The sequence below is a fragment of the Nycticebus coucang genome, chromosome 4, assembly GCF_027406575.1.
Source record: "Nycticebus coucang isolate mNycCou1 chromosome 4, mNycCou1.pri, whole genome shotgun sequence".
NCBI lineage: Eukaryota > Metazoa > Chordata > Mammalia > Primates > Lorisidae > Nycticebus > Nycticebus coucang.
Genome location: NC_069783.1, coordinates 24017813 through 24036673, shown reverse-complemented (window position 1 = coordinate 24036673; position 18861 = coordinate 24017813). Strand labels below are relative to the sequence as shown.

The following is an 18861-nucleotide window of genomic DNA, read 5'->3' as shown; positions in this document are numbered from 1 at the left end:
AAACAGGTAAAATGTTTGTGTTAGGTTTGTTTGAAGGAAGCATATTTTTGATTGGTCTCTTGAGGTATAAACAATAGGAACCAAATATGAATAACTTAAGCAAAATAAGATTTATTTGAAGAAATGGGGATATTTCATAGGCTCACGGGAAGAACAGGGTCTGAAATTAAGAGAAGGAATGTAGCTTCAAAGATCAGGTAGCTAGACTAATACACAGTTTCATAAAAATATTCCAGCTGGGATGAATTAATCTTTGTCAACTCTGCTGAAGGTTAAAATTTAGGGAAGAGTAAATCTAGTTGGCACAGAGCCCAGGGATGGTGGGACAGACAACTTGATGGACAGTCCTACTAAGACTGTTTCCAGTGGGATAGGGCATAGTTCCCCAAAGCAAACTTAAACATTCTTTTCAGAAGAAAGGGTAATGGCTGTTGGCCAGAGAGAAACAACAGATATCCGCTGCATTGCTTGCTGTAGAAAATTAAGGAACAACAGAAAAACACAAGTCATAAGCACTTGTAAGAAATAACCCTTTATGTAGATATTCCTAATGATAACATTTTGTAAAACCATAGTATAGTATCATAACCAGAATATTACTTTTGATACAGTCTACCCAGTTTTGTTGGTACTCTGTTGTGTGTGTGTGTAGTTTTATCACATTGTATGTAGTTTCATATATCCACCACCACAATCAAGATGTAGAGCAGTTTCAACAGGAATATCCCTTGGGTTCTTCTTTGTCAACCGTATATGCTTTCCTGATACTTCCTTTTTGCCCCCTTCTTTGATACTAATCTCTCCTGTATTTCTATAATTTTGTCACTTCAAGTATTCATATTAATGGAATCATGCAGTATGCAACCATTTGGTTGCAGTCTGGCCAGGGCTGAGTTTGAACCCGCCACCCTCGGCATATGGGGCCCGCGCCCTACTCACTGAGCCACAGGCGCCGTCCAGTATGCAACCATTTGGAATTGGCTTTTTTCCTCTTGAGTATAAAGTCTCAGGATATTCCTTCAAGTTTTTGTGTCAGTTTATTCCTTTTTATAGCTGTGTAGTAGTCTGTGACATGGATGTACCACAGTTGTCTTTAACCATTTATCCATTGAAGGATATCTGGATTGTTTACAGTATTTGGCTATTAAAAATAAAGCTTCATGAACATTTGTGTACATGTTCTTTTATGGGCATACATTTTTCCATTTTCTGAGATAAATGTGCAGAAAGTATTATTTCTGGATTGTTTGATAAGTATGCTTAATTATAAAGAAACTTGCAAACTTTTTTTTTTTATTAAATCATAGCTGTGTACATTGATATAATCATGGGGCATCATTCACTAGCTTCACAGACCGTTTACCAAGTTTCACATATACCTTTGTAAGATGCACCTTGCAAACTGTTTTGTAGAGTGACTGTATCATTCATTCTATCTTCCCACCAACAACATGTGACTAATCCAGTTTTCTTTGAATTTGAAAGGAATTTCTTATAAATTGTATATAGTTTAGGTATTTTTGTTTTTTAAACCCACTCTGCCATTCCTTGCCTTTTAATTTGTGTATTTACACCATTTACCTTTTAGGTAATTGATATGTGAATTTAAGTTTGCCATTTTGTTATTTGTTTTTTGTTAGGTGCATCTAATTCTTGTTTCTTTGTTTCTCTTCTCTTGCTTTCTCCCTGTGTCATATTTTAGGATCCCATCTTGATTTATTCATAGTAGTGTATTTCTTTGTATGTCTTTGTGTATTATGATATACAAATGTGATTTCTCACAGTCTTCTGGCATCATCATTTTCACCCCTTTTCAGTGAAGTGTGGGAAACCTTACTCTGTACTTTGTTCTAATCATCAAATATGATTTATAAAATTCAAGAATAGTCTATTGTATCTACCTATTCCTGCTCTGTTGTTCTTTCTTCTTCTATAATGTTCTAAGATTCCTTATCATTTACTTTGTTTCCTTTCTATTGAAGAACTTCTTTAGTCATTCTTTACGAGTAGGTTTACTAGTGACACATTCTTTTAGTTTTACTTTGTCGCTGATTCTTCAGATACAGAATTCACAGTTGACAATTCTTCATTCATACCTGTAAAATGGTATGCCACTTCCTTCTGGCCTCTGTGGTTTTAGATGAGAAATGTGCTGTCATTTGAATGGGCGTTCTTTTATATGTAGTGATTGCTTTTCTCTGACTCCTTTCAGGACTTTTAGGTTTTCAGAAGTTTAATTATGATGTATACAGGTGTGGGCTTATTTAGACTTATCCTATTTAGGGTCCCTCAGTCTTGTGAATCTGTAGGTTTATTTCTTTAACCAAATAAGAGAAGTTTTCAGCTCTTAATTCTTTGAATGCTCTTTCTATTCTCTTTCTTCCTTTCTTCTGGAACTCTGATGATATAAATATTGAATCTTTTGTTATTATCCCACAGTTCCCTAAGATTCTGTTACTTTAGTTACTTTCTCTTTGTTTTATTTGTTACTCAAATAAAATGTGGGTAAATTTCATTAATCTGTCATAAGGTTACTAATTCTACCCTACCATTTATCTCATCTGACAGTTTTTAAGTTTGTTGATATATTTTTAATTTTTATGTTCTACTTGATTCTTTTTTGTCAATTAATTTTTTTTTTTTTTGTAGAGACAGAGTCTCACTTTATGGCCCTCGGTAGAGTGCTGTGGCCTCACACAGCTTACAGCAACCTCCAACTCCTGGGCTTAAGCGATTCTCTTGCATCAGCCTCCCGAGTAGCTGTCTACTTGATTCTTTTCATAACTTCTATTTCTTTTTTTTTTTTTGAAATCTGCAGAATTGTGCAGGGGCACAGAGGTTTAGGGCAGTGAGGAATGTATGGTCCATTTAGATTTTTCAATTTTTCTTGTTTTATTTTTTATTTATTTATTTATTTTTTGAGACAGAGCCTCAAGCTGTCACCCTGTAGAGTGCTGTTGCATCACAGCTCACAGCAACCTCCAACTCCTGGGCTCAAGTGATTCTCCTGCCTCCGCTTCCCAAGTAGCTGGGACTGCAGGCGCCCGCCACAACACCCAGCTATTTTTTGGTTACAGTCATCGTTATTTGGTGGGCCCGGGCTGGATTCGAACCTGCCAGCTCAGGTGTATGTGGCTGGCACCTTAGCCGCTTGAGCCACAGGTGCCGGGCCTATTTCATTTGTTTCAAGAGAATTTTTAGGTGCTTTTGAAGTATTTTTATGCTTAAAAAATTGTTATCTGAAAATTTTAGTGGGTATCTTAGTGATGGCATAATTTGATTGTTTTTTATTCAGGTTGTGATTTTCCTGCTTCTTGGTACGATAAGTGATTGTCTACTGAATCCTGGATATTTTGGCTGTTAATGTTAGGAGATGTTGGGTCCTATTAAAATTAAGTCTTTTACATAAATAGGCAGTCATCATGCTTGCTTAGGTTTACCAAGCAGGTCCTACATACCTTTGGTGGGTTGTGGTTCCACTAACAATTTAATTTTCAGGGCTTTTGTAGTGGTATTTTGGTCTTCTTGTTTTATCTGCTACCACAGAGGCTCCCATTGATCTCTGCTGCTTTTGTCTGAGAGTATGGAGGGAGTTTTCACAAGCTGGGCTGTCTGCTACCTCTATTTATAAAGAAGAGGAAGTCTTAATCTTTTTTTTTTTTTTTTTGAGACAGTCTCACTTTCTTGGCCCTGGTAGAGTGCTATGGCGTCATAGCTCACAGCAACCTCAAACCCTTGGGCTCAAGCAATCTCCTTGCCTCAGCCATCAGAGTATCTGGGAAGCCTACAGGTGCCTGCCACAACACCTGGTTTTTTTTTTTTTTTTTTTAGAGACCGGGTCTTGCTCTGGCTCAGGCTGGTCTCGAATTTGTGAGCTCAAGCGATCCACCCACCTTGGCCTCCCAGAGTGCTGGGATTACAGGAGTGAGCCACTGTGCCAGCCAAGAAGAGGGAGTCTTCAGCTTGTGGAGACAGTCTTCCTGGATCAGTTGCTAGGACTATGGGTGCCTGCCAAAACACCCAGCTAATTTTTAGTAGAGACTGAGTCTTGCTCTTGCTCAGGCTGGTCTCCAACCCTTAGCCTCCCAGAGTGCGAGGTTACAAGCGTGAGCCACCCACTTGGCCTGATGCTTTATTGTTGAGGTTTGACGGAAGATGACTTACATCAAAGTCACTTAATCTCCTAAGATTTACCATAACAAAGTTACTTCTCTGAGTTGGGAAATGCCAGGAATTGGTAAAATAATGGATTAACCAACTAGTTCAAAACTCTGAACCTCAACATAAGTGACTATATCTGGACTGATAGGTCTTGATCAAAGCAGAAAATAATTGTAATAAATAATGTTAGCTGTTTAGATACATAAACTTCATTGCTAAATCAACAAGAAATACCAAATAGGACAAAGATTGCAGCACATTGCTGTCTTTTGGTGTACTTCACAGATCTGTTGAATTTTGTTCTGTCTCTTCAGGCCAGTTCTTTCAAAACTGTGCCTGTACTATTCTGTTTTTAGTTTTTGTTTCCTAATACTCCTTTTACCTCAAATAATAATATGCTTTCATATGCAATGCTCTCTACCTCCTTAGTTCAGAGGTATACACTGTATTAAGAACTTGGCCTCGCTGGTTAAGCAATGTTAACATCCTGATCAGTTAAAATAAAAGCAGAGTTTTTTTGTTTGTTTGTTTTTAATATGTAGTGGTTACCTTTCTTGTAAGTGGTAGCATGTTAGAAAAATGGAGAACTGGACTGGGTGTGGTGGTTCTTGCCTGTAGTACTAGCATTTTGGGAGTTTTAGGTGGGAGGATTGCTTGAGGCCAACGTGAGCAAAAGCAAGACCCTGTCTCTACCAAAAAAAAAAAGAAAGAAAAGAAAATTTAGCCAGGAGTGGTAGCACAAACCTGTAGTCCCAGCTACTGGGAGGTGTGGGGAAGGGAGAAAGGAAAGAAAAGAAAGGAGAAATGTTATGTTTCTCTTATAGTCTACCTTTTTTTCTTCTTATCTATTTCTCATAAGATTAAAAAAGTAGAGGCTTTCATGAACCATTAGTAGCAGTGGTCTTGACTAAGGTAGGAGTCAGGTACTTCATGCATATGATATATTTAATCTTAAATAAACCCTGTGAAGTCTGTGTCTTATACATAAAGACATTGAAACTGTGAGAAATTGCATAGCTAGTTAGTGATAGAACTTGAATCTAAAACGTAAGTATTAAAAAAAAAGTAAGTATTGCTTCTGCTGTTTTACTGTTGAGTAGTTTTTAGGAGATTGAGTGAAGATCTTAACGGATTGGTTATTATACAAAATATGTGTTGCTAGATTGTTCACATTATCGATAAGACTTCCAGTCAACAGCAGGCTGTTATTTCACGTTAGGTGAAAAGTTATGTTCTCCAAGACCTTCCTGTAACAAAAGTTTATGATTATCTAATCTAAATAAAATTAAACTTGTTTTATATGTTTATTTAAAAATAGAACACAGAGCCTGGCACCTGTAGCTCAGTGAGTTAGGGTGCCAGCCACATACACCAAAGCTGGCGGTTTCGAGCTCGGCCTGGGCCTGCCAAACAAAACCATGGCAGCCAAAAAAAAAAAAAAAATAGCAGGGTGTTGTGGTAGGTGCCTGTAGTGCCAGCTACTTGGGAGGTTGAGGCAAGAGAATCACTTGAGCCCAAGAGTTTGAGGTTTCTATGAGCTATGACGCCACAGCATTCTACCAAGGTTGACATAGTGAGACTCTCTCAAAAATAAAAAAATAGGGGGCGGCGCCTGTGGCTGAAAGGAATAGGGTGCCAGCCCCATATATGGGAGGTGGTGGGTTCAAACCTGGCCCCGGCCAAAAACTGCAAAAAAAAAAAAAAAAAAAAAAATAGGCTCGGCACCTGTGGTTCAAGCGGCTAAGGCGCCAGCCACATACACTTGAGCTGGCGGGTTCGAATCCAGCCTGGGCTTACCAAATAGCAATGACGGCTGCAACCAAAAAATAGCTGGGCATTGTAGTGGGCACCTGTCGTCCCAGCTACTTGTGAGGCGGAGGCAGGAGAATCTATTGAGCCCAGGAGTTGGAGGTTGCTGTGAGCTGTGTGACGCCACCGCACTCTACCAAGGGCGATAAAGTGAGACCCTGTCTCTGTAAAAAAACAAACAAAAACTTTTAAATTGAAAAACTACGTCTATATTATTTCTTTTTAAAAAGCAGATTAGTTGTTAACCCAGATGAAACTATGTGGGTGGAACTGCAGGTATTATGATTAAGGGAAGAAGAATGTTTTATTGAAAGAGTATAGGAATATAAACATTTTTGGTGAATTGAAAATCTACCAAGATTATTTATTAATTTGTTAATTTCTTTCTTTCTTTTTTTTTTTTTTGTGACAGAGTCTCACTGTGTCGCCCTGAGTAGAGTGCCGTGGCATCACAGCTCACAGGAACCTCAAACTCTTGGGCTTAAGTAATTCTCTTGCCTCAGCCTCCCAAGTAGCTGGGACTACAGGCGCCCGCCACAACGCCCAGCTATTTTTTGTTGTAGTTGTCATTGTTGTTTAGCTGGCCTGGGCTGGGTTTGAACCTGCCATACTTGGTGTATGTGGCTGGCGCCGTAACCACTGTGCTACGGGTGCCGAGCCTCATTTGTTAATTTCTAAACTCATCTGTTTTCCAACATAAGTGTGCTCTTGAGTTCAGTTTTGTTCCATGTGCTGTTTATAAAGGCAGGTAAACATGCTGTTAAAGATCTATTTTTGGTTTAAAGTTGTGTGGTATTGAATCTTGAGAGTTTATATGTGAATAATGATTATGGTGTGTGTGTGTACAGATGTAAGTATGTGTCATGTGAGTGAAAGATTGTGGTTACTGACTACAAATTTACTGTATCTTTATATTTAAACTGATTTGAGGATGGGTGCAGCGATTCATGCTTGTAGTCCCAGTACTTTGGGAGGCCAAGACAGTCGGATTGCTTGGGGCCAGGAGTTTGAGACCAAACTGGGCGACCTTGTGAGACCTCATGTCTATTTAAAAAAAGAAAAGAAAAGAAACATTAGCAGGGTGTAGTGTTACACACCTGTAGTCCTAACTGCTTAGGAATCAAGGCAGGAGGATTGCTTGAGCCTAGGAGTTTGAGGCTACATTGAGGTATGATCTTGTCATTGCACTCCAGCCTGGCAGCAGAGGGAGATCCTGTCTCTTTTATTGACTTGAAATGAGGGCATTTAAGCATCCATTTGGGAAAAAGGACTAGGTAACGTCTTAATTTTTTTAATCATGAGAGTCAGAGTCTGTTATTTTGTCCTGTTGAAGTTAAGGGATTGAGCTTTGAAACATAAATATAGTTTGTGTAATAGTCTTGCCAGGAAGGCAGAAGCTGTTTAGGGCCTAGTTTTGACAAGGGTGTTTTATAAGAGGGAGTACAGAAAAATGAACAAGAGATTGGGGACTAAAGTAGGAATTAGGCAGTATAATCTACTAGGATTAAGTGAATTAGATTGATGAAGTCCCTTAAACCTCTTTATCAAAGGTTTGAATTGGGGATAATAAAAATTGGAAGACACAGGTGAATGTTGAGGATGGACAGTAAAAGTTTTTTCTATTAAGATATTTATTTATTGATTGATTGATTTATGTAGAGACAGAGTCTAACTTTATCGCCCTCTGTAGAGTGTCATGGCGTCACATAATTCACAGCAACCTTCAACTTCTGGGCTTAGGCAATTCCCTTGCTTCAGCCTCCTGAGTAGCTGGGACTACAGGCACCCGCCACAACGCCCGGCTATTTTTTTGTTGCAGTTTGGCCAGGGCTGGTTTTGAACCCGCCACCCTAGTATACGGGGCTGGTGCCCTACCCACTGAGCCACAGGTGCCGCTCTATTAAGATTTTTAAATTGGTTGCAGCAGTGAATGTCTGTGATATCAAAAATAATCTGGAAAGGGTTTGTAAAGAGTCTTTAAAGTACTTAAAGAGCTGTCATTAAAATAACATTTCAAATTCACTTTCAAAGATAATTTGTGTAAGGTCATTTTGAAAGGTTCAGACAGTACAGAGCAAGGCAAAGATTTCCCCAGATTTTCCCACCATGATACTACTAATTTCCATCATTAAATAAAACTTGTAAATGGAATTATAGGAAGATACATTTGGCTTAGTTTAAGGAAAAATTTATGAGTAATTGGAAATGCTTGAGAATATAGTGAGTCTCCATTACATTATATGCTTGTACAAAAGGCTAGATGATTAAGATGTTTCAGAGGGCACATTAATTACTTGTAGGTAAATGGATTTAGATCCTGTGTGATGCTCCTTGTCAACCTATAGATATTTATCTGATTCTTGCTAGTAGGTTTTGAGACCAGAAAGGTAGCTGTGTAATCTGAGAAGTAAAGAATGATTAAATATTATAAGATTTAATTTGACTATTATTTCTCTTCTGGTTGTGTATACAAAATAATTGGAAGTATGGACCTGAACAGATTTTTTTAACACCAGCGTTAATAGCAGTGTAATTCACAATATCCAAAAGGTGGAAATAGCCTAAATGTTCTTTGATATCTGAATGGAGAAAGAAAATGTAGTATATACATTCAGTAGCCTTCAAATGGAAGGAAATTCTGACACCTGCTACAGTATGGATGAACCTCAAGGATATTATGCTAAGTGACATAAGCTGGACAAAAAAGGGGCAAATATTATTTGATTTCACTTACTTGATTTACCCAGAGTAGTAAAATTCATGGAGACAAAAAATAGAATGGTGGTTACTAGGGGCTGGAGAAAGGGGGAAATGATTTTTCAGCAGGTATAGAGTCTGTTTTGTAACACTACTGAACCATATACTTATAAAATAGGAAATTTTATGTTATGTATATTTTCCCACAATAAAAAACAAGGTGTAGGATTTTGTTATTTGAATAGGGTGCATTTCTATCTGATGTAGGGGAAATAGCCATCATGTTACATTAGTAGGAAATAATAGAACATTTATTTACGTGAGGCAGAATATTTACCTGAGGTAGACATGTCTTTAACTTTTTTTTTCTTTTTTTTTTTTTGTGAGACAGAGTCTCACTCTGTCACTCTTGATAGAGTGCTGTGGCGTCACAGCTCATAGCAACCTCAAAATCTTCAGCTAAGTGATTCTCTTGCCTCAGCCTCCCAAGTAGCTGGGACTGCAGGCGCCCACAACGCCCAGCTATTTTTTGTTTTTGTTGCTGGTGTCATTGTTGTTTTAGCTGGCCTGGGCTGGGTTCGAACCTGCCAGCCTGTGTGTATGTGGCCAGCCTGTGTGTATGGCCCTACGCACTGAGCTATGGACACATATTCTATTTGCATTTAATTTTTTGTGTATCTTTAGACCCCTTTAATCTGGAACCATGTGTCTATTTTTGTCTTTCATGACCTTGATATTTTTAAAGAGTATAGGCCAGCTATTTTGTAGTCTGTCAGTGGCTGATAATTTCTCATGATTAGATTCAGGTCATGCATTTTGGCAGGAGTGTCACAGAATTAGCATGCCATTTTTACTTCATCATATCAGAAGGCACACTATTTAAGTTTACTCTAATATTGGCAATGATAACTTTCATTTCTTTGTTTATACAATGTCTACCAAGTTTCTGCACTGTAAAGATACATTTTTTTCCCTTTTGTAATTAAAATGTTTTTTGTAGGGAGATACTTTAAGATTAAATAACTATCTTGTTTTTCATTGTACCTTTGCCCATTGTTCTATCATCTTATCTATTGCTGCTTAATAGTACTACTGCAGAGCGCTACCAAGTTTTAGCATTTTAAAACTACATATATTTATCTCAGATTCTATGAGTCAGGAATCTGAGTTTGGCTTTATTAGATCCTCTGTGATATGGTAATCAAAGTGTTGATCAGGGCTGAGTTCCTATCTGAAGACTTGATTGGGGAATGATCAACTTCCAAGGTCTCACGTTGGCAAGATTCAGATCCTTGTAGGTTATATAAGATTGAGCGTTTGGAGTCATAGCCAGGTATTGGCTAGAGGCCTTCCTGAGTTCTTTGCCATGTAGCCCTCCTTAACGTGGCTACATGTTTCCTCAAAGCCAGCCAAGTCAGCTCATAAGGACACTATAGTATAGTTGTATGTAAAATAGTCACTAATGTGACATCCTATCACCTCTGCTATATTCTTTTGGTTAGAAGTGAATCACAGATCTTGTCCATACTCAAGGGATTACACAAGAACACTGACTACTTGGAATAATTGAGCATTTTAGAATCTTATCTACCACAGTATCTATTGATCATACTCGTGGTTGCCACATACGTGATTTTTTAATTCCATCATTTCTATATTTTTTTGTTGGAATTCTTCGTCTTTCATTGATTTGTTCATTTATTTATATCAGTATGAACTCATAGATTCTTATTCTTTAGGTTATTCTGCTATAATGTTTATTGCTTTTGGAGAAGTCATAATTTAATCTCTAAGAACAGCATTTGGGAACATTTTAGCTGCTTAGTATAGCAACAATTTTGAGGCATAATGAATCATTTGTCAGATATACTGTAGAGTAAAGGTAAGCCGTTCTGTCATAGGTTTGCAAAGCCTTTGAAATTCTACTTGAAAATATACTTTGATATGACAAACGTTCAAGTTACCAAAATGCTAAAAATGCTTTTATATTAGTATTAGTAAAAGGCTAATTTCCCCCCCAGAGAACGTTACCATATAATTTAAATGATTAAAAATGTTGGTGATATGGTCTAAATATATTCATTCTAAAACCACTGGTTTTCTCACCGTCTTCATCTTTGCTTGCCTCTTGATCTTATTTGAATGTTATGTAGAGGTATCCCCATTCTTGGTTTTTGTAGGCATTTGGAACTCTTTTTGAGTGTGTTTTCTTGTACCTGGTCAGCAAATACCTTACAATTCAATGTCTTTTCTCTTGAAGTAGAAGTCCTTCACTTTGATCTGTATGCAGTTTCCTTTCTTACCTGCAGTCCTAGCTTTTGTTTTGTTTTTTAATAGCATGCTCTGTGATGAGGGTCGTGATTCTGAAAAAGAACCTTTCAGTAGTTTTTTTTTTTTTTGATAGTTTATTCGCATATTTTTTGAGTGTTTACCTTAATATTTAAAAAAATATCCCCGATATCCCCTCCAAACAAATTAATCAATAATGGAAAAAATGTACACTAAATAAAATATCCTGAAACTCTATAATTGGAATAACCATTAAGTTGCTAGACTTCAGTTTCTTCACTATACACAGTATTTTTTATTTATTTATTTTTTTTTTTGAGACGGAGTCTTACTATGTCACCCTCGGTAGAGAGCCATGGTGTCACAGTTCTCAGCAACGTCAAACTCTTGGGCTTAAGCGATTTTCTTGCCTCAGCCTCCCAAGTAGCTGGGACTACAACACCCGGCTATTTTTTGTTGCAGTTGTCATTGTTGATTTTAGCTGGCCCGGGCTGGGTTTGAATCCACCAGCCTGGGTGTATGTGGCTGATGCGCTACCCACTGTGCTACGGGCGCTGCCTGCCATAAAGAGTATTAATTCCTAAATGATCTTTAAAATTGAGGGAAAAGAAAACAGAAAAATTCTGCGATTTTATTGCTTTTAAAATGAAAGTTTAAAAAAAGGAAAACATTTACATTTCTCATTTATTACCTAGTTGCAATGTATATCACTTTTCCCCCCCAAAGACATTTTATTTCGGAATTGTTTATTTTGGTGCATTTCTTTCTTACCTAGATTTCATCATAGAATTTTTAAGTTTATTTTGTGATCTTTTACCTGTGTTCTTGTGTTTTCTACTGCTTCTTTGTTTGAATGACATCTAGACTGGATATAAAATTTTTTATTTATCTTTTTTTTAAGACAGACTGTTGGTTTGTTGTCCCAGGTAGAGTACATTTGGCATCATTGTAGTTCACTGCAACCTCAGATTCCTGGGTTCAAGCAATCCTCCTGCCTTAGCCTTCTAAATATCTGGGGCTATAGGCACCCTACCACCACACCAGTCTAATTTTTCTGTTTTTTTGTAGGGGGGGGGTCTCACTTATTCTCAGATTGGTCTTGAACTTCTGAGTTCAAGCGATCCTCCTAGCCTCCCATAATGCAAGCATTACCTTACACAGTGGTGTGAGCTATTGTACCCAGCCATAAAGGTAGTGTTTTCTTATTAATAGCAGACTGTGGTTTACCTTTAAACATTCCCCTATTTTTTTTTCATGTTTTCCTTTCATATTTTTGTAAATTTGAATGCTTTTACATAGGTGCTTTGGATCAGTTATTTTCAGTTGTAAATAACAAGAAACACAATATAAACTGGCTTAAACACTGCAGGAAATTAATTATTTAATGTAAGTGGGAAAAAAACAGGCAAAACTAAACTTATTCAGATGCTCCGGTGGTTTCATCAGTATCTCAGCTCTGCTTCCTTAGTTTTTGTTGCATTCTCAGCAGGTTTATCCATCAAAATTGCAAGATGACTGCTCATAGGCCCTGGAGCTGGAACTTTTTGGACTCAGGTATAGAAGAGAAGAGAGAATTGGCTTTCGAGAGAACAGACATTAAGTAAAATTACACGTCATTGAATCTGGCTGGCTGACAATACAGTCAGATATTAAACTCAAATTTTTTTCTTACAGTATGTGTAGTTATAAATACTGCTTGTTTCAGAGAAGTATAGGATTCTGTAGAACATAAAAGAGGCTTCCTTAAGCAAAGGACATTAGGCTGAAATCTGAAGAATGAAGTGGAGCTTGCTAGGAGAAAGGGAGGTGAGTTTTATCAGTGCAAGCAGAAACATTAAGCCAAGAAGTCAGAATAATTGTAAGTTACAAAGTGGAAAGAGGGCTGAATGAGGCTAGGGCAGTGAGAATGTGTAGCAGAACGGTGAAAGTCAGATTATTTTGATAATTTTGTATTCTAAGAAAATTGTGCTATGGTGGATGAATTTTAAGCTGGGCAGGAGGTGGCATTATATTTGTTTTTAGAAAGTTACTCTAGCTTTAAAGAGTAGAGAATAGATGAGGGTGGGGGTGAGATTATCATCACTTAAGATAGGGAATACTGGAATACCACCGGCCTGGGGTATGGGAGAAAGTTGGCGAAGTAACCACGGTAGTTACTGAGTCTTGACTACGTGACATCCATTTTATATATATGTTATTTGTAATCTGCACAATTGTGTTAGAGAGTAGGTGAGAATACCTCCATTTTATAGATGAATATATTAAGAGTGTTCATAGTGACTTGCCCAGGGTATGCTCAGATCTAAATTCAGTTTGGTACAGATCTCTAAATCTGATTCTTTTACATGTAGTGATGTCTCTTTGCATGGGTTACTATATCAGTTTTATCTAGGCAGTGCATTTATTTATTTTATTTTACTTTATTTTATTTTGAGACAGAGTCTTACTGTGTTGCCCTCAGTAGAGTGTCATAGCTCACAGCAACTTCAAACCCTTGGGCTCAAGTGATTCTCTTGCCTTAGCCTCCCAAGTAGCTGGGACTATAGGCGCCCACCACAGCACCTGGGTATTTTTTGTTGCAGTTGTCATTGTTGGTTAACTGGCCCACCCTGGGTTTGAACCTGCCAACTTCAGTGTATGTGGCTGTTATGGGCGCCAAACCTAGGCAGTGTAGTCCATTTATTGACCTCAGCTCTCTGGGCCTTGCTAGCTACTGCTAAGGAACCATTTGTATTGTGAAAAGAACTATGGCCTTTGGCGGTAGGAATGAAATCACTTTAGTTCTTTGAGACTTATGTATAAAACATTAATGTATCTTCTTATGTGAGGTGGAAAATTCATCATAAAATTACAGCTCTAGACTTGTTCCTCTTCCTGCTTCTTCACCTCCAGTCTTTTGAGTATGGATAAGAAAAATGGAATTGTTTCATCATATTTAAGTAATCTTCAAGATGATTCTATTTTTTTTTGACACAGTCTTGCTTTGTCACCCTGCCTAGACTGCAATGGCATTATCACAGCTCAGAGCAACCTCAAACTCCTAGGCTCAAGTGACTGATCCTCCTGTTTCAGCCTCCCAAGTCTCTTTAGCTGGGACTAAGGGTACCCATTACCATGCCAGACTAATTTTTGTATTTTTTTGTAGAGACAGGGTCTCGCTTTTTCTCAAGTTGGTCTTGAAATCCTGAGTTCAAGCAATTCTCCCACCCAGACCTTCCTAGAGTGTTAGGATTATAGGTGTGAGCCACCAAACCTGGCCTTCAGGTGGTTCTTGATTCAGTACTTGCCATCTATTGAATTTACTTGCCTTAACATTGGTATTGATTTCAATACTAAGATTTTATCACCTATACAGGTGGTGCCTCATTTTTTCAAGATATTCAGTTATTTTAATTTAATTATAGAATTCTGGCAACCCTTCCTCTGAAGGTGTATTCCAGCCAGCCTGAGTAGTATATCCTACTTTATTCCTCTTGCCATTGTTCGTTTTTTACAAAAATAAACTCTGCCAGGATCCTCTGTTGTGTTTTTTTTTTTTTTTTGTATTTTTCTGAAATAAAATCTAAATTTTTAAAAAATGGTACTGTGTCATGTATATCTTGTGAGTTTTTCAAAACTTTGTTTTCTTTAAAGGAAAATTATACCCAGATTTGCAAGGGAATTTTACAGTGGTTTCTGTATAGTGACTGTCTCAATCTTTTCACCAGGTGTTTGTGCCGTCTACTTTAATTTCGTAAGTTTCACATTAAGGGCTGGTTTGTTATTATTGTTTATCGTTGTTTGTTGTTGTCAAGTACTAAGCCTAGACTAGTTTGTTTTTTTCTCTCACCTAAAGCGCTTTTAATATACAGGTTGACAGTCTCCTATCCATATGCTTGAAAAATGAAGTTTCTTATCTTTAGCACTAAATCTCACTTGACAGCAGCACTTCTCTTGAACTGACACGAAACTATACAAAATCTTTACTTAGTGTGAGTATTCATATGTTTCACTGTATTTGGTTATGGGATGCTGCTCCTAATCTCGATGGCAGTGTTGCACAATTTATGGGATATCATATTAAGTTTCTAAAATCCAAAAAATCTGTATGTCTGAAACATTGAGCCTAAGTGTTTCTGGACTTGTATCTGTATTAATGGCATTGATCTCAATGCACCATTGTCTATCTTCTCCATTAGATTCTGAGCTAAGAAACCTTTACTCTTTGAATCCACAGATCCTAGTTTATTCCTCTAAATAGAATAGGTACTTAATATTGAAATTGAATATCATTAATTGGGGTAGACTTACCCACATGGCTTATTGAACTTTTTTCTCATGTTTATATGTTTTCTTTCTAAGTCATCTCTTCCCTCTTCTGTTTCTGTTTTCTTTCTTGTAACTGGAATCTTGGCTTTACCATTGATTAACACTGTGATCTTAAACAGCTTATTAAAGAGTTCTTCATTTATAAAAAACGGTGTAATGATTTTTGCCTGCTTCAGGATTGTTGTGAGGGCTGGACAAAAAGCTTCCTGGAGTGTAGTTGGCACTCCTCTATCTGTTAACATATCTGTTACTGATTAATGTTCCTGTTGGCTATGTTATTAATACATCACCCACTCCCTTATTAATGGACTTTGAGGTCATTTTATTTTGAGACAGGTGTCTTGCTATATTGCTCATCTGGTGTTGAACTCCCAGGCTTAAGTGATCCTCAGCCTCCAGAGTAGCTGGGATTATAAACTTGCACCACTGTGCCCAGCTTGTTTTTCAGTGCTTGATGCTTCACATGGTAGAGTAAATCGTTGTACATACGTTCTTAATTTTTGTTCTTATTTTTGTAGGATAGATTCAAGTGGGGTTGTTGGATCAGCGGTCCCAAATATATATATATATATATATATATTTTTTTTTTTTGAGACAGAGCCTCAAGCTGTCGCCCTGGGTAGAGTGCCGCGGCATTACAGCTCACAGCAGCCTCCAACTCCTGGGCTCAAGCGAGTCTCCTGCCTCTGCCTCCCAAGTAGCTGGGACTATAGGTGCCTGCCACAATGCCTGGCTATTTTTTGGTTGCAGCCATCGTTGTTTTGCGGGCCTGGGTTGGATGCGAACCCGCAAGCTCAGCTGTTTGTGGCTAGCGCCTTAGCCGCTTGAGCTATAGGCGCCGAGCCTCAAATATTTTTACTTTAATGGATACTTCCACATTACTTTCCTGAGGTAAAAGTGAGAAATGTGGGGAAAGGTAGAATTCCCCCTCCCACCACCCCAGTCAGTCAGAGAGTGTTCATTAGCCTATAACCTTATTAGCAATGGATTTTTTTCTCAATCTATTTGGCTTTTTATTTTGAAATAATTGTAGATTCATAGGAAATTGCAAATACAGTACATAGCGTTCCATAAACATTTCACCAAGCTTCCTTCAATGGTAATATCTTATAGAAATGAGTACAATATACAAACAAGTAAATTGACTTTGGTATAAGACTTAACTAAAGCTTCAATCTATTTCATTTCTCCCGCTCAAACCAATAGTATCTTGATTTAATTGCCTTTCTTTTGATCACTATTAAGTTTGAACTTTGTTGTGGTTTTTTTTTTTAATCATATCCACTGATGTTTTATGAATCATTTGTTCATATCCTTTTTTTTCCTCATGGGTTTGTGTTTTGCTAAAAGAATGTCTTCTTAGTCTTTTGTCTGTCATATGTTTTGCAGTTAATTATTCCAGTTTCATTTATTTTCTGTATTTTGTTGGTTGTATTTTTTTCCCATACAGAAATTTTTATTTTCAAAAAATTAGTATGTTTCTTTCTTTTGTGATATTTGGGCTTTTTCTTTTTTGTAGAAAGCTTTTCTTTGGTTATGCTGTTTTCTTTTCACACCTTTTACATTTTATCTTTCGGCGTTTAATGAATCTCCTGATGTATGAGATACATCAATGCTATTAAGCTATTTTATTTAGAACTCTTTGTTTCTTATGACTTAAACCTCAACAAGATTCCAAAGGTTTAAGGCCAGGTTTGACACAGCGGCAAAGGTAATATTGCTTCCTCCCCTTTCCTGAGTTCTGCCATTTTGGGTGTTGTATTTCTCCTTATAATCCTTTCTGTGTCATTCTTCTCTCCTGTGTATTCCACTTTGATACTAGATCCTTCCCTCGTATTTACACAATGATTTAACGTTTTAGGCCTTACCTCCTAATACTCTTAGTAGGTATTAATCAGTTTGGATTTACCCCTGTGATGAAAGTGGGATTTAAGTCTTTCTCAACTACATGACTAACAGTGGGAAAGGACCATTTCGCAAGTAATTTTAGTACTATCTCCAGAAGAAGAGGGAACAGATGCCAGATAATCAAACTATAAGTGACCATGGCGTGACCCCACCTTTTTTCTATTAAACATAAATGGTACCTTTTAAATTTATTATGATCTGTTTCTGGCATTTGCTATTTTCTTCTACGTATAGTCTATAAGAGTGCTTATTTGCCCATTTTTCCTGTCCTAGAAACACACTGCTTCAATAATGCTTAGACAATTTATCCTTAAGCAAGTCCTTCATTTTTTCCTAGAAATTTTTTGGCAGTTTTTAATATATATATTTGACAGACACTTTTAGATCCTGATTGGAGTTGTATTATTTATATTTTTAACATGGACATATCCAAGTTGGATAAACATAACTATAAAAATCAATCTGGAGATGCTCAACATTTTCTTCAACTAAAGGTGTTTCTGTATTTTCTTTGTTGTTGTGCTCCACCTGTGTTGTGAGCGGGAGCAAACCTTTCCAGTTTTTGACCCTTAACACTTACATGGTACCAAAAGACAGTGGACGACTCATTGCTCTCTCACTTTATCTTTAGGTATCCCTGAGGTATCTAGTAGCCTCTTCTAGTAGGCTTATTCCTGGTTATTGGGTAGCAACAACAGAGACCTGAGAGGGAGAAGAGGTAGAAATAAGCAGTTATGAGAAATAAAATAAAAAAAATTTAGGATACCACATATCTTCAGAGACTCCTGACTCTTGTTTCCAATTTGATTGCTTTTATATGAACATTCTATATGTTTACTTGCTACTTATATTTTTTGTATGAAATATGCTAGTATTTTATCTAACAATGTTTGTGATATTCCTTAGATATATGAACATTGTCTTTAAGTATTGCAGCACTGTCTTTAAATACTACAGCTCTTAACCTTATGCTAATGCTTGATTTTAAAGTGTTTTTCCTACTACCATACTTTTGTTTTCTATGTTTTAACACTTATTTAGAAGTTCTTTTTTTAATTTCTGATTTCTTGATCTTTTTATAATTTCTGTTGCATAAAAACTAAAGGTTAATCATCCATCTGAGATAAAGACCATTTTAAATTTTATGCTAGCCATGTTTGATATTTTGTACTGAACTATTTAATGCAGATGATTTTATTTGCTATTTGTTAAAAAGCGTGCTTCTAATCTACAGTCTTAAACAGTAAAGTAATATTAGGCTTAGTGGTAAGATATTAGTGCCATTCCCTTAATAAAGGGACAAACCAAGAAGGCCCATTAATAATTTTTATTACTATTTGTTTTGTAATAAAAACAAGACAAGAACAAAAAGACAGGAAAATGAAATAGGATTACAGTTAGAAAAGAAAATAATGTTTATTTTTTATGGATAATTTATCATATACTAAAATTCTAGAAAATATCTATATATTAGAATTAATAAACATCTAACCAAGTCGCTATATATATAATGAGTATTCATTAACCTACTTAATACCTTTTTAAGTGATCTCTCGGTAGGTTCAAATAGAGGAGATCATGGCAATGTGTTAGATTCACAACCCAGATTCAATTTAGTGTGGGACTGTGCAAGGGAATTAAGACTATTTATTTGAATCTCTGTGTATGTATGTGTGTGCATGCATACTT

The 18861-nt window shown here is 36.8% G+C and overlaps 1 protein-coding gene across 1 annotated transcript in view; it reads left to right on the top strand.

Moving 5' to 3' along the window:
• Window positions 1-18861, top strand: part of ASXL2 (ASXL transcriptional regulator 2) — a 138367-nt gene that overhangs the window by 60297 nt on the left and 59209 nt on the right. The gene's annotated exons all lie outside the window — the stretch shown is intronic.